Source organism: Vulpes vulpes, chromosome 11 (genome assembly GCF_048418805.1).
Source record: "Vulpes vulpes isolate BD-2025 chromosome 11, VulVul3, whole genome shotgun sequence".
Classification (NCBI taxonomy): Eukaryota; Metazoa; Chordata; class Mammalia; order Carnivora; family Canidae; genus Vulpes; species Vulpes vulpes.
This window is the reverse complement of record NC_132790.1, coordinates 95,853,004-95,867,073: the sequence shown is the minus strand read 5'-3', so window position 1 is coordinate 95,867,073 and position 14,070 is coordinate 95,853,004.

The following is a 14,070-nucleotide window of genomic DNA, read 5'->3' as shown; positions in this document are numbered from 1 at the left end:
GACAACACAATGGGACAATAATCAGCCTCTTGCTCCCTTGTTCATGTGAAAACATATAAACACCTGACATATGTCGAATGAATGAACTGAAATCTCTACCAGGGACAGACACGGGCATGAAGTGGAATTCCGGGTGCGTTACCTCCAGCCATGCTTCATGTTGTGGTTGGAGGTCAGATTAACAGTGCCCCATGCAAAGTCTAGTTCTTACCTCAACTATTTGTGGAGAACCTGGTTTTCTCTCTTTTTTTTTTTTTTTTGAGAACCTGGTTTTCTCTGGAGCTGAGTTGCTACCGCTTACAAATTTCTGTCAGACACAGCTGGTACTCTCTGCATAAATCAAATATATTAATAAGCCAGATTTTCATTCCAGGTCTAGAATTCACCCCATCTGCTTAATACACATTTATTAAATGACTACTTTGTGCCAAGCACTGGTGATACAAAGCTTACAATCATAGTTCCCTCTCCTCAGGGAGAAAGAGACCATGACAAAACAATAGGTGAGTGCAGTGATTAGAAGTAGGACAGGAAGTACCCAAAAGAGACCACCTGTCCCAGCCCAGGAGCTAGGTGTCATGAGGGGTGGAGGGCACAAAGGTGAGCAAATCAACTGATCGATCTCAGAATAATCAAGGCATTGTCTCCCAGAAGCAACAAGTAATCCTTAAGGAAAGTCAGCTGGATGCAGGAATCACAAGTGATTCAGATGATGCCCACAAAGTCACCACTGCCCAGACAATGAGTAAATGAATATACACTCAGCGCCTTGAGGAGTCTTCCACACCACCAGTTAGTAAGAAAGGGGCAGAAATGAGTCAGGGAAACCTCGTCCTTTACCAAGCATTTATGGAAGCCACACTGACCTCCAGAAAGATGGAGAGAGAAGGGTGGGAGTCATCTGTTCTGGGCATTGCGGGTAGAGGGGAATGGCCTGACTTCAGTCCAAAGAGAATGGTTCAACTGTGGGTAGAGTCAATGGGTGAGATCTTGGGATATCTCAGACGGAAATAGGCAGACACCATGGAATGTCTGTATAGGATTCTATCAAGCTCTTTTACATTCACCCTAATCTATACATTACTGGTCAGCAAAATGCTGGGACAGTAAATGTGGAGAAGTGCTAGGAAAGGGTAACAAGTTACCAAATGGAGAAGGCATCGAGGTGTACATTCGCTCACTCAATAAAAAATTGGTACATGTCAGACATTGTATGTGGCCCTCATAGGATTTACATTCCAGTGAGAGAAACAAAGTAAATCATTTCAAATTGCGATTAACACAATGAAAAAAAAAAAAAAAACACAACACCCAGTAATGTAAATGAGAGCTATGGGGTAAGCAGGAAGACAAATAGCAAGACTACTTTATATTTTGTGGTCAGAGAAGGTCTCTCCGATGGGGCTGCTATACAACGGTCAAGAAGAAACCAGTAATGCAATGAGCTGGGAGGAGAGTGTTCTAGGCAGAGACAACATCCAGTTCTGAGGTGGGAATGAGTTTGCATGTTCTAGTAATAGAAGGAAGGCCACCCTAAGTGAGGTGAGGCTGGAGAAGCTGGCCAGGTAAGGCAGTGCTGTGCGTGTCATGGTAAGGAATTTGGATTTTATTCCACAGACATTTGTCCTTTTCCTTAAAGGGCTTCAATTTCCAGTCTGCGGAGTTGATCCAACCACTCGCACCTCTTCTGTGCGAGTCACCGCGCGCTTCTTCTCTGTTCCATCCAGTAATGACAGCTGAGAGAGCAAGGATGAAAAGCTATGGGAATGCTCAAATACCTTTGGAGAAAATGTAAATTGTCAGCATCACTTTGGACAGCGATCTACACTCTCTAGGAAAGATGAGGATGTGTACACCCAATACATGGAAGTTTCAACCCTACACAGATACAGCCCAGAGAAAAACACATTTACAAAAGAGACAAAAACAAGCTTGGGCACTGCAGCATTGTTTGTAATAGCAAAACAAATTTTCCGTCGACAGAAGAACAGGTAAATTGTGGGATATAATGGACTGTTTGTGTTCCTCCAAAACGCACAGGTTGAAATCTAATCCCCAAGGTGGTGGTATCTGGAGGTGGGGTCTTTGGGAGATTATTAGGTCATAAAGACAGAGCCCTTTAGAATGGGAATAGTACCCTGATAAGAAGAACCCAGAGTCAGCTCATGCTCTTTCCTCCATGTAAGGATAAAAGGAGAAATCAATCTGTAGCCAAGAGGAAGGCTTTCACCAGAACCCAACCATACCCTACACCCTGATCACAGACTTTGGGCTTCCAGAACTTTGAGAAATACATTCATGTTGTTTATAAGCTCCCAAGTCTGTGGTGTTTTGTTTCAGCAATCCAAACTAAGACGTGGATTTCCACACAGTGGAATTTCATACAACAGTGAAAATGAATGAACTAGAACTATCTGAATCAATATAAACAGCCCTCCAAAACAGTCTCACTTTGAAGGAAAAAAATCAAAAGGGAAGAGGAATACCTTTAATATTATTCTATTTATATGAAGTCTTAAAACATGCAAAACCATCCCACCTATTATTTAGCTAGACACATCTATGTAGAAAAAGCATAAATAAAGGCGTGGGTGGCTCAGGTCAGGGCGTGGTCCCAGGGTCCTGGGATCAAGTCCCACAATGGACTCCCTGCAGGGAGCCTGCTTCTCCCTCTGCCTGTATCTCTCCCTCTCTCTCTGTGTCTCTCATGAATAAATAAATAAAATCAAGGAAGAAAGAAAGAAAAAGAAAGAAAAGAAAGAAAGAAAGAAAGAAAGAAAGAAAGAAAGAAAGAAAGAAAGAAAGAAAGAGACAAGCATAGGAATGATACATGTCAGGTTTCAGGCTGGTGCTCACCACTGGAGGCATATGTGATGGGGGGAGCTATGCAGGAGCGTTGATTATCTCTCTAGCAAAGTGTTAAGTTCATGGGCTTGCATTAATTACTCTTTATATATAGTTAATATCCCAAATTAGTCTTTTTTCTTTTTTAAAAGGCTAGCCAGAAATAAGTGAACAAACATAGAAGACATCTGAAGCAATTTTTTAGGAGAAGCAACAGTTCTTTGAATCGGCAAAAGTTTTAACTGGATTCTTGAAATTAGAGCAGGGAATCAGACCATGTAAGCCAGAACTTAGAAATTTCTTCTCTCCTCATCCAAGGAATAAGTGAAATTCCTTTAACACAAATGATATTCTTGTTTTTTAACTCTACATAATTCACCAGAGATAAAGACCAGATTCAGAGCTTAACATGAACAATTTAGACATTTTCTATTCAGGGTCATTCAATTCATCGATTACCTGGAATGTACACAGGGAATATTTTTCTATCTAAAAAGATGTGCACATTTTCCTGTGTCCACACTGACTCCTTTCCCCATTGCCAAAATAGGCAGGGATACTACACACTTCCATACTTCCAAACTTTGAAATCTATTCACTGTAGCATTCAAAAGAGATGGGGCGGGGGGAATCTCATTCCTAATTCCATAAAATCAAGTGATGTTTCATGAACTCCTCTGTGGTCAATAGGTAATTTGATGGTTTTTGAATAATTCTACAAAATAAGAGCTAGGAAACCGGATAAACGAATCCTCTGTCATACTCATAAATTGATTCCAGTTTAAATCTCACACAAGCCTGCAAATTCCCAACAACCAGACAGACTGGAAGATGGTTAAGTGACTTACTTAGGTCTCACAGCTAACCAGGCCCTGGAACTAGAAGGTGAGCCCTGGTCTTCAGCCCTGATCCAATGTTCTTCCTTCTGGTTCCTCACCTGGAAGCTCTTTTCCCAGAGCCAGAGTCCCGAGAACCATGTGCTAAAAAGTGGAAATCATCAGTTAGACAATCCAGGGGCGAGTCCCACCTCCCTACCAACTAGCTCTGTGCCGTTGGTCTAGTTACTTAACCTCCAAGAGCCTCAGTTCTCTCAGCTGTAAACTGAAAAAGGTAAAATTGACTTCACACAGAGGTAGTGACTTACAGGTAGGGTGTCCCGCCTGCAGCAAGCTGTGCTCAGTGAAGGCAGAGACAGAGACGCAGCAAACCTCACCTCTCTCCCGAGGACCAAAAGAATTAGAAATAGATCACAGACTTAGGTTAGGTAATTTAAAAGTACTAATAGGAATGAAAGCTAATTTCAGAAGAGAATGATTATTACTATTTTAAAAAGTTATATTAAAGGCAGCCCAGGTCCCGGGATCGAGTCCCACGTCGGACTTCCTGCACGGGGCCTGCTTCTTCCTCTGCCTGTGTCTCTGCCTCTCATTTTCTCTCTCTGTGTCTGTCATGAATAAATAAAATCTTAAAAAAAAACAAAAACAAAAACGTGTACCAGTAAGTATTAATAATAGTGAAAGTAACTTTGTACCATACAAACACATTGGCTTCTGTTACCCACAGATCGCAGATAGAAAGTGCTAGATCACACATACCCCACAATTCTGTAAGTGCTCATTTAAGTTGCTGCCTTGCTTATTGTTTGTCAATCCTAAAACAGATGAAGTTCTAGAGTATGGATCTGTTTCTGTTTCACTGAACTACAAAGACAAGGCCCAGACCAGTAACGTTCATACTTTCCCCTTCTCATGCCCTTAAAAAATGTTTTTAATGTATGCTCTCCCTTGCATATTTTTCATTTGAATCTATAAGGATTCATAATAAGTTTAAGTGGTTGTGAAGAATGTTATTTCTAAGGCACTGTGAATCTTGATATTTTTAAATAAAACATCACTTTCTAAAATGAATTCAGTGGAATCTAAATGCCACCCACCTTAATGTAATAGGACACCCACCTCTATCCATTAAAAAATATATGAACTAGCTCTTCTTTAATATACCACCAGTTTGAAGATCATTGTTCTTCCCACTTTGGTATATATTTTAAAAGTTTCACATAAGTAAAAACAAAAACAAAACAAAACAAAAACCACCTCATACAACATATAAGTATATGTACATATATTTTATATTAATATATGTGCATTTTTTTAGAGACACACACATATGCACAAAATCAGATGGCCTGGTTCCACCACTAGATTCTAAATTTAAATTGGTCTGGCATGTAGATGGGCCTCGGTACTTTTTTAAAGCTTCCCAGCTGATTCTACAGAGCAGCCAAGGTTGATAAAGACTGGATTAGGGCTAAAATCAGGAAGAAAACACATTTCCCTAAAAGCATCAGGATCAGCACAAACTCCTGCCTACACTGGGACTAGCCCAGTGGCAGTGGGCCTATTACTTGTGTTCTTTTCCTTTTTGCTGGAAAGAAAAATCACCACCTCTGCTCTGAAGAACTCTGGAACACAGTGGTCGTCTGGGCACTCAGGGGCAGTGAAGGGTTCTTTTTGGTAAAACATGCTGCCTCATGCAGAGATCAAGCTGACAACTTCAGATGCAAAGGAAATATGTGTGTGTGTTTGTTTAATCAACTGTTTTTAAAGAATCAATGCATCCATTTCAAGCGCTATTCCATCATCTGCTGTATTGCAGGGCTTCGTCTGCCTCTATAAGCAATGTATCTTGTGTTTCACTGGCTGCTTTAAAGATTTTTTCCTTTATTACTGGTTTCCAGAAGGTAGAAAAGCAATAGAAAAAAAAAATCAATGAAACCAAAATTTGTTCTTTGAAAAGATGAACAAAATTGACAAAACTTTAGCTAGAACAGCCAAAGAGAGAAGACTCAAATCACTTCAAACAGGAATAAAAGAGGATGTTTACCAAAATTATGTAAATAAAAAGGATTATAAGGGAAAATGAGGAATAGATGTATGTTGACACATCAGATAATTTAAGTGAAATGGAGAAATTGCCAGGAATACACAAAATACTGAAACAGACATAAAATGAAATGGAAAATGTAACTTGGTCTGTAATAAGTAAAGAGATAAAACTGGTAATTTTTAAATTTCCACAATGAAAATCTCCACCCCAAGGAAAAGATAGTATCACTGGTGACTTTTGCCAAACATTCAGAGAAGAATTATTATGAATTCTTCACAAGTTGTTCCAGAAAATAGATGAGGAATAGACACATCCTAAACCATTTTATGAGGCCAGTATTAACCCAATAACAAATCAGACAAAACTAGCACAAGAACAGCAACTAAAGATCTATATTGCTTGTGAACAGATACGTAAACATTCTCAATAAATGCTAGCAAGCCAAATCTACAACATATAGAAAAGATTATACACCATGACCAAGTGAAATTTGTTCCAGAAATGTAGGGCTGGCTTAATATCTGAAAATTAGTATAACAGACAATAATACAGAGTAAAGGGGAGAAAATATGATCATATCAATAAATGCAGAAAAAGCAGAGAACCTCCTCACCCTTACAGAGGACATCCTCTGGAAACTTCAAAGCTAGCATCAGGCTTAAAGGTGAAAAACTGGGTGCTTTCCACCAAGATCAGAACAGGTAAGGATATCTGCTCTGATCTGATTATCATTGTATGAGAGGTTCTGGTCAGGGCAAGAAAAAGAAAAAGCATCCAGATCGAAAAAGAAAAAAGTAAAACTATCTCTGCTTGCAGATGGGGTGATCTTACATATAGAAAACCCAAAGTAGTCCACACATACACACAAATTTTAGGATGAATAAACAAGTTCAGCAAAGTTACAGAACATAGGATTAATGTACAAAAATAAGTTGTATTTCTCTACACGCTAGCAATGAACATTCTGAAATGAAATTAAGGAAACAGTTCCATTTATGATATCACCAAAAAATAAAATATCTAGTTACAATTTTAAGAAAAGAAGCCAAGACTCATGCACTAAAATTTACAAAACATTGTTTAAAGAAATTAAAGACCTAAGTAAATGGAATGTCACCCATGTTCAGGGATCAGAAGACTTAATATTGTTAGGACAGCAATACTCACCAACCTGATACACAGATTAATATAATTTCCTTTTTTTAAAAAAGATTCTATTTATTTATTCATGAGAGACACAGAGAGAGAGGCAGAGACATAGCAGAGGGAGAAGCAGGCTCCACACAAGGAGTCCGACTTGGGACTCAATCCCAGGACCCTAAGATTACAACCCGAGCCCAAGGCAGATGCTCAACCACTGAGCCAACCCAGGCACCCTGAATTGACATAATTTCTATCGAAATCCTGGGTTTTTTGCAGAAATTGGCACACTGATCCTAAAATTCATGTGGAAATGCCAGGGACCCAGAATACCCCCAAACAATTTTGAAAAGGCAGAATGAAGTTGGAAGATTCATACATCCCTATTTTAAAACTTACTACAGGGGCACTTGGGTGGCTCAGTCAGTTAAGTGTCTGACTCTTGATTTCTGCTCCGGTCATGATCTCAGAGTGGAGAGATCAAGCCCCCCCTAAGAGCCCTGCAACAGGCTCCATGCTCAGCAGGGAGTCTGCTGGAGATTCTCCCTCTACCCCTCCCCTCGCTCTTGCTCTCTCAAAATAAATAAGTAAATCTTAAAAAAAAAAAAAAAAAAAAAAAAACTTACTACAAAACTACAGTGATCAAGATAGTGTCATCCTGGCATAAGGCTAGACATATGGATCAATGGAATAGAATTGAGAATCCATATATAAATCCTCACATCTATACTCAATTGATTTTTGAGAAGGTGACAGCACAATTCAACAAGGAAACAATAGTCTTTTCAACAAATGGTCTCGGATGACTGGATACTCACATGCAAAAGACAAAATTGAGCCCCCCTCCTCCTACCATATATAAAAATTAATGCAAAATGAATCAGAGACCTAACTGTAAGAACTAAAACTATAAAACCATTAAAAGAAAACATAAGCATAAATCTCAATGACCTTGAATTAGGCAATGGTTTTTCAGATATGATACCAAAAGAAAAAGTGACACCAACTCATCAATATTAAAATTTGTATGCCTCCAAAGACACAAGAAAGTAAAAAGACAACCTGCAGAATGGGAGAAAATATCTGCAAATCATATACGTAACAAAAATCTAGTGTGTAGAATATATAAAGAACTCTTGCAACTCATAAATAAGACAAATAACCCAATTGAAAATGGGCAAAAGGCCTGAATAGACATTTCTCCAAGGAAGATATACAAAAGGCCAAGAACTACCTGGAAAGACCCATATCATTTACTCTCAAGAAAAAAAAAAAACGCAAATAAAGCCCACAATGAAATACATCATAACCACAAGGATGGCTATAATAAGAAAATGAGATGAGAGAACGAGGGTTGGCAAGGAGGTAGAGAAATTGGAATACTCACACAGTGATGCTGGGAATGTAAAATGGTACAGCGTCTTTGCAAAACAGTGTGGCAGTTCCTCGAAATGCTAAACATAAAGCTTCCAAATGACCTGGTAACTCCACTCCTAAAGAAGCACCCAAATGTCCGTCAACTGATGCAACAGAATGTGGTATATCCATACAAGGGGATATTATTCAGCAATACAAAGAAATGAAGTTCTGACCACATGCTAAAACATGGATGAACCTTGAAAATATTAGGCTAAATGAAAGAAACCAGTCCCACAAGACCACATATTATAGGACTTCATTTATATGAATTGTCCAAGATTAGCATTATCTATAGAGACAGAACAAGGATTAGTGGTTGCCTCAGGCTAGAAGATGCTAGAAAAGGCAGAATATGGCCAATGGGCATAGGCTTTTTGGTTGAGGAATGAAAATACTCTAAAACTGACTGTGATTGCAGGGGTTTGTTTTAGGGAGGGCAAAAATGATCTAAAATTAGGTTGAAGTTGATAGTTGCACAAGCCTGTAAATACACCTCAAATCATATATTTATTTATTTTAAAAATGTATTTGTTTATTCATGAGAGACACAGACTGAGAGAGGCAGAGACACAGGCAGAGGGAGAAGCAGGCTCCTTGCAGGGAGCCTGATGCAGAACTTGATCCTGGACCCCAGGATCATGACCTGAGCTCGCAACCTGAGCCAAAAGCAGGCGCCCAACCGCTGAGCTACCCAGGTGTCCCAAATCATATAGTTTAAATGAGTGAATTGTATGGCAGGTTGAATTATATTTCGATAAAACTTAAAATTTTGGGAGGAACATTTTTCACCACTATTCAATTTTTTTTTTAATTTTTATTTATTTATGATAGTCACAGAGAGAGAGAGAGGCAGAGACACAGGCAGAGGGAGAAGCAGGCTCCATGCACCAGGAGCCCGACGTGGGATTCGATCCCGGGTCTCCAGGATCGTGCCCTTGGCCAAAGGCAGGCGCCAAACCGCTGCGCCACCCAGGGTTCCCACTATTCAATTTTTTAATTCCCCCTACCTGAGATCCTAGTTACTCAAAAATTAGGTCTCATAATATTGTCCCACAGGCCACTGATGCTCTGTTAATTTTTTCAGTCTTTTGGTCTCTTCCTTCAGTTTAGCTCCTTTTGCCATGTTTTCAAGTTCACCAATCTTTCCATCAGTGTTTAATCTTCTTTTAAGCTCCTCCAGTGAATTAGTCATGCAAGATATTGCATTGTCTCACTACTAGAAATTCCATTTGTTTTTTTTTTTTAATTCAACTTCTCTCATTATTGTATTCATTTTTAAATATTTGAACATATGTATAAAGACTATTAAAATCTTTGCTAATTCCATCATTTTAGTCCTTTCTGAGTGGTTTCTATTTATTGGTTTTTCAACTGGCTATGACCCACAATTTTCCTGCTTCTTTTCACGTGCAGTAATTTCTTACTAAATCAACATTGCAAGCTCTATATTGGGGAGTGTTAAATTTTGTTGTTTCTTTTACTGGGGGTCAGGAGTGTTTTGTGAGGCAGTTAGATTAATTTTGAATCATGTTAAGCCTTTTAAGGTTTATTAAGCTCATAGGCGCGAGCTGAGGGCAGTCTTTACTCTGGGCTAGTTTGGCCCTCTTGCCAAGGTGTGACCCTTCTGGGGTCTTGACTGAATGCCCTATAAGTCCATTCTGGCAGCTCAAAACATGAATGTTTCCCAGTCCTTTTGAGCTCTAGTAATTGTTCAGCCTACAACTCCTTGTTCTTTTTGCAACCTTCTGGGGTTTCTGCAACACTCAAGGGAGCTCCTACAGAGACTTCTGGGGATCTTTCTTCACATAGCTCCGATCTCTGTGGTTTCTGCCCTAAAATTCTAGCCACCTCCTTGAACTCCAATCTGCATTCCCTGCTTGGTAAAATGACACGCTCTGCCTGAGATCTCTGCACCTTGGTCTGGAAAGTGCCCCTGTTACGGACTGAACTGTGTTCCCTCCAATATGTTGAAGCCCTAACCCTCAATGTGACTGTATTTAGAGATGGGCCCTTTAGTAAGGTAACTAAATGAGCTCAGAAGAATGGGGCCCTAATCCCGTAGGACTGGGGTCCTTATAAGAAGAGACACCAGGGTTCTTTCTCTCTCCGTGTGGGCACAGAAAAAAAGTCACGTTGAGGACACAGTAAGAAGACAGTCATCCACAGGCCAGAAAGGCCTCCCTAGTAACCAACCCTGATCTCACCCTGGTTTTGGACTTCTGGTTTTCAGAACTATGAAAACATAAACTTCAGTTGTTTAATCCGCCCAGTCTATGGTATTTTGTTAAAGCAGCCCGAGCCAATACAGCCTCCAAGAGAAAGCCGGGACCACGGTATACAGTTCCTTGTTATATTCCTCTTAGGGATCAGAATCCTGCACTATCTGCTGTCCAATTTCTGAAAACAGTCACTTCACATATTTCATCTACTTCTAGTTTATTCAGGAAGGCTAGTTCAGTCCCAGTTAACCCATCATGGCCAGAAACATGAGTCCCTCTGCAACATGTTTTATTATCTTTTAACTAAAGGATTTTCAAAAATCACTGAGAAGAGGAAAAGATGGAGAGTTACAACCCCCCATGAGGGACACTTAAGATGTCTTGTTACCACTTGCTATTCTCCAAGAAAAAAAAACAAGTACATTATGCCCCCTTGATTGGGGTGGGAGTGAGGATCCTATATATGAGGCAGCCCAGCACAGTTCTAGCAAGATTTCAGATTTCAGCAAAGTAACACTTCCAGTCCTATTCACACTTGTACCAACATGGGAGTTCTCATTCAGTCCGAGAGGGTATCAGTTTACTTTCCATCAATTTTCCTTGGAATAAAAAAAATAATTTACTCCAAGTGAATGTTTAGGCTCAGTGTCCTTCTTGAAATCAGTACTCACAGGACATGTACTGTCCCTGGAGATTAAAGTCAAGATTATAACCTGGGCTGAGCCACAAAGGGCAAGGAGGACTTCTCAGAAAAACAAGAAAGAACAATCACACTAAACCACTGGCACTTTAATTACAGTGGATTTCATACTCTCAGGGAAGAAGGGAAGCTCCTTATCCAAAGAGCAGAAAATAGACACCAAGAGGAATGTAAATGATATACAAGGGTTAAAGGTTAGATTGTAAACACGAAACTTTAGATTTAAGGAGGATTCTGAGGGAGTCTAGACTCAGCAGGACACTGAACCCTAAAGTAAAAGAAAACTCTGGAATACAAAGGGACTGTGACCACAAAAGCTGAGTGATTTTTTAATTGAATAAATTACTGTATATATTTCCAAGGTCAAAGATGTCTAATGAGATACTAAGAGAATGCCAGAATGTTTTTGCTAGAGCCTCTGGATAGTTCTTTTCCTCCTGCTGCCTCCCATTCCCACCGCCGTACCCGCACTACAGGCAGAATCACTTCTTAAAACCCAGAGCTCATCTTACTGCACGTCCGCACACCCCCCCGCCCTTGGCTATCACCCATAGCAGTCCAGTTCCCAGCTCTCAATGTCCTCAATCCTCTTCCCTTATCTCTTCCCATCTTTCCAGCCTACTTCCCACCCCACCGTCTCGCCATCCGCCTGCCCCCTCCCACCCCTGCTCCAGCCCCTTCCCCTACAGGAATTACCACAGGACCCTGTGCCGCCTTCTCTCTAACATGCTTTCCCTTCTGTGCCTTTCCCCTCACACCCATTTACTGAAAACTCTATCAGCAAGCATTAAATCCAATGCCCCATCCCTTTCTGTTCCCATAGCCAGTTTATGAAGCTTCTTTTTCCAGGATTTCACGTTTTGCCGTGTTTGATGTTTTCGTGTGGTTGTCCGTTCTGCTGTTAAGCTCCTTGAATGCAGAAATCGTGTTATACGTCTTCACAACTGTTACCTTCCACGCCACCAAACACCTAGGAGCCCCTCCAAAAAGAGCTCTTAAAAAACTAAATGGAAATTTAATTCTGAAGGAGGGAATTTCCAAGAATCGGGTTGACTTAAAGTGTGGATTTGCTTGGCTTTCAGTGTAGATTCCAAAGCTAGTTTCCCCTACGGCCCCCTCAGTGAGCCTAAGGAAAGGTGGAAGCCCAGAAGATGAAAACAGACTATTTTGTTAGGAAACATTTCTGAACTCCAGGAGTCCGGAATGTCATCTTACCATCCAATTCATTAATAAAAAGCTGCGGGGACGGGGGGGGGGGGGGGGGGGTGTGGGTGGGGTGGGCGGCAGTGGGACTCTACAGCAGAGTTCGTCTTTTCCCCCCTCTTTAGTTATAGATTTCAAAGCTGCTAATTACAGCTTCACTTGCCCACACGTTCGAAGGGATCAGGAACTTCTCTAGAAAGCATTTCTTTCTGTTCCCCTTCCGTCCTCTGAGGTGGCCCATTACCACCTCATTTTCCCGTATTCAAAGGAAAAGGATTGAACAAGAGCCATTTCTCTTTGTTGTTGCTCATTACATTTGACAGTCGTTTTCCCACGAAAATGTTGGTCACCTTCAATTTAGCCTTTATTTCATTATTGGAATGAAAGGCTTCCTCTGTTAAGGTAATTTTAAACATAAACAGAGAAAAACCTTTCAAAGAGATGAAAGAGATGCTCCGAAAGCACACTAGGCCCCTCTGATAGCAAATTCCTTTCGGGCTGGGCTCCAAGAGAAGGGCTGCCCTCTCCCACCCCAGGGGGCAGATCTGGCTAAAGCATCTTCCCTCCCAGGTCCCAGCTGGAGGCTGTTGTGAGGCTCCATTCCAAGGCCTCCAAGAGGCCAAGGCATGTGTTCCCTGACTGCTCTTCTGCTTTCCCAGCACCCTCCTCCAACTCTCCTAACCTTAACCCAGAGTTCTCACCACCAGCCGTATAGACATTTTAGACCAGATTATTCGTTGTGGTGAGAAGTTGTCTTGGACATTGTAGACTATTTTGCAGCATCTCTGGTTCTACTCATAGCTGCCAGGAGCAACGCACCCCTGCCTTGGTCATGACAACCAAAAGTACCTCATCACCAATATCCTCTAGAGGGTAAAACTCCCATGAGAACCTCCGCCTTAACAAAACCCATTCACTCATCCATAGGCAGCACTTATTTTTGCCTTCCTCAAGACTTTCAGAGGCCAATGTTTTCAGCATGTTTGTCATTACTTTACTCTGTACAGTATTTAATTAAGCTTTTTGGCATTATAACTCTCTTTATGCAACATTTTAGAAGTCCTAGTTGTGCTTCTCATATGATCTTTCCACACACATCTTCTGGGTTTCCTGGAACACATTCCTTTGGTTACTATAGTAATTCTTAAGCATAGTGTTCTACTGCAGATTACACAGAAAGTTCCTATAAGCTTCAAGGAAAAGAGTCTATAATGTAGATCACCTTGTTTCCTAGGATATGTACACACAAGCACACTCCCCCCATACTCAGAGTAAGATGCAACGGAACAGAAGTTATAGTCTCAGGAGAAACACAATTTTTTGAGAATGGATTTGCTTGAAGCTTTAGGAAGTTATTAATAAAAATTTTTATGTAATTAAAATTTTTATGTAAAACCAATACTTCATGACCAATTTGAAGTGAAATGAGTTTTTTGGTATGGATTTTAAATACGTCAACAAAATTGTTTTGCAATGCGTCACATGGAGCCACAGCCCTAGGCAGACCTGTGCTTCAGAAGAAACATTGAGAAACATTAGTGATGAAGAATCTTCATTGAATTAAAAATTCAAGAACTTAGCAAGAACATATGACCAAAACTCCAGCTCAGAAGCAGGTGTGTTTTTAAACTCATGGATGAGGCAACTTCCTTGCCTAGG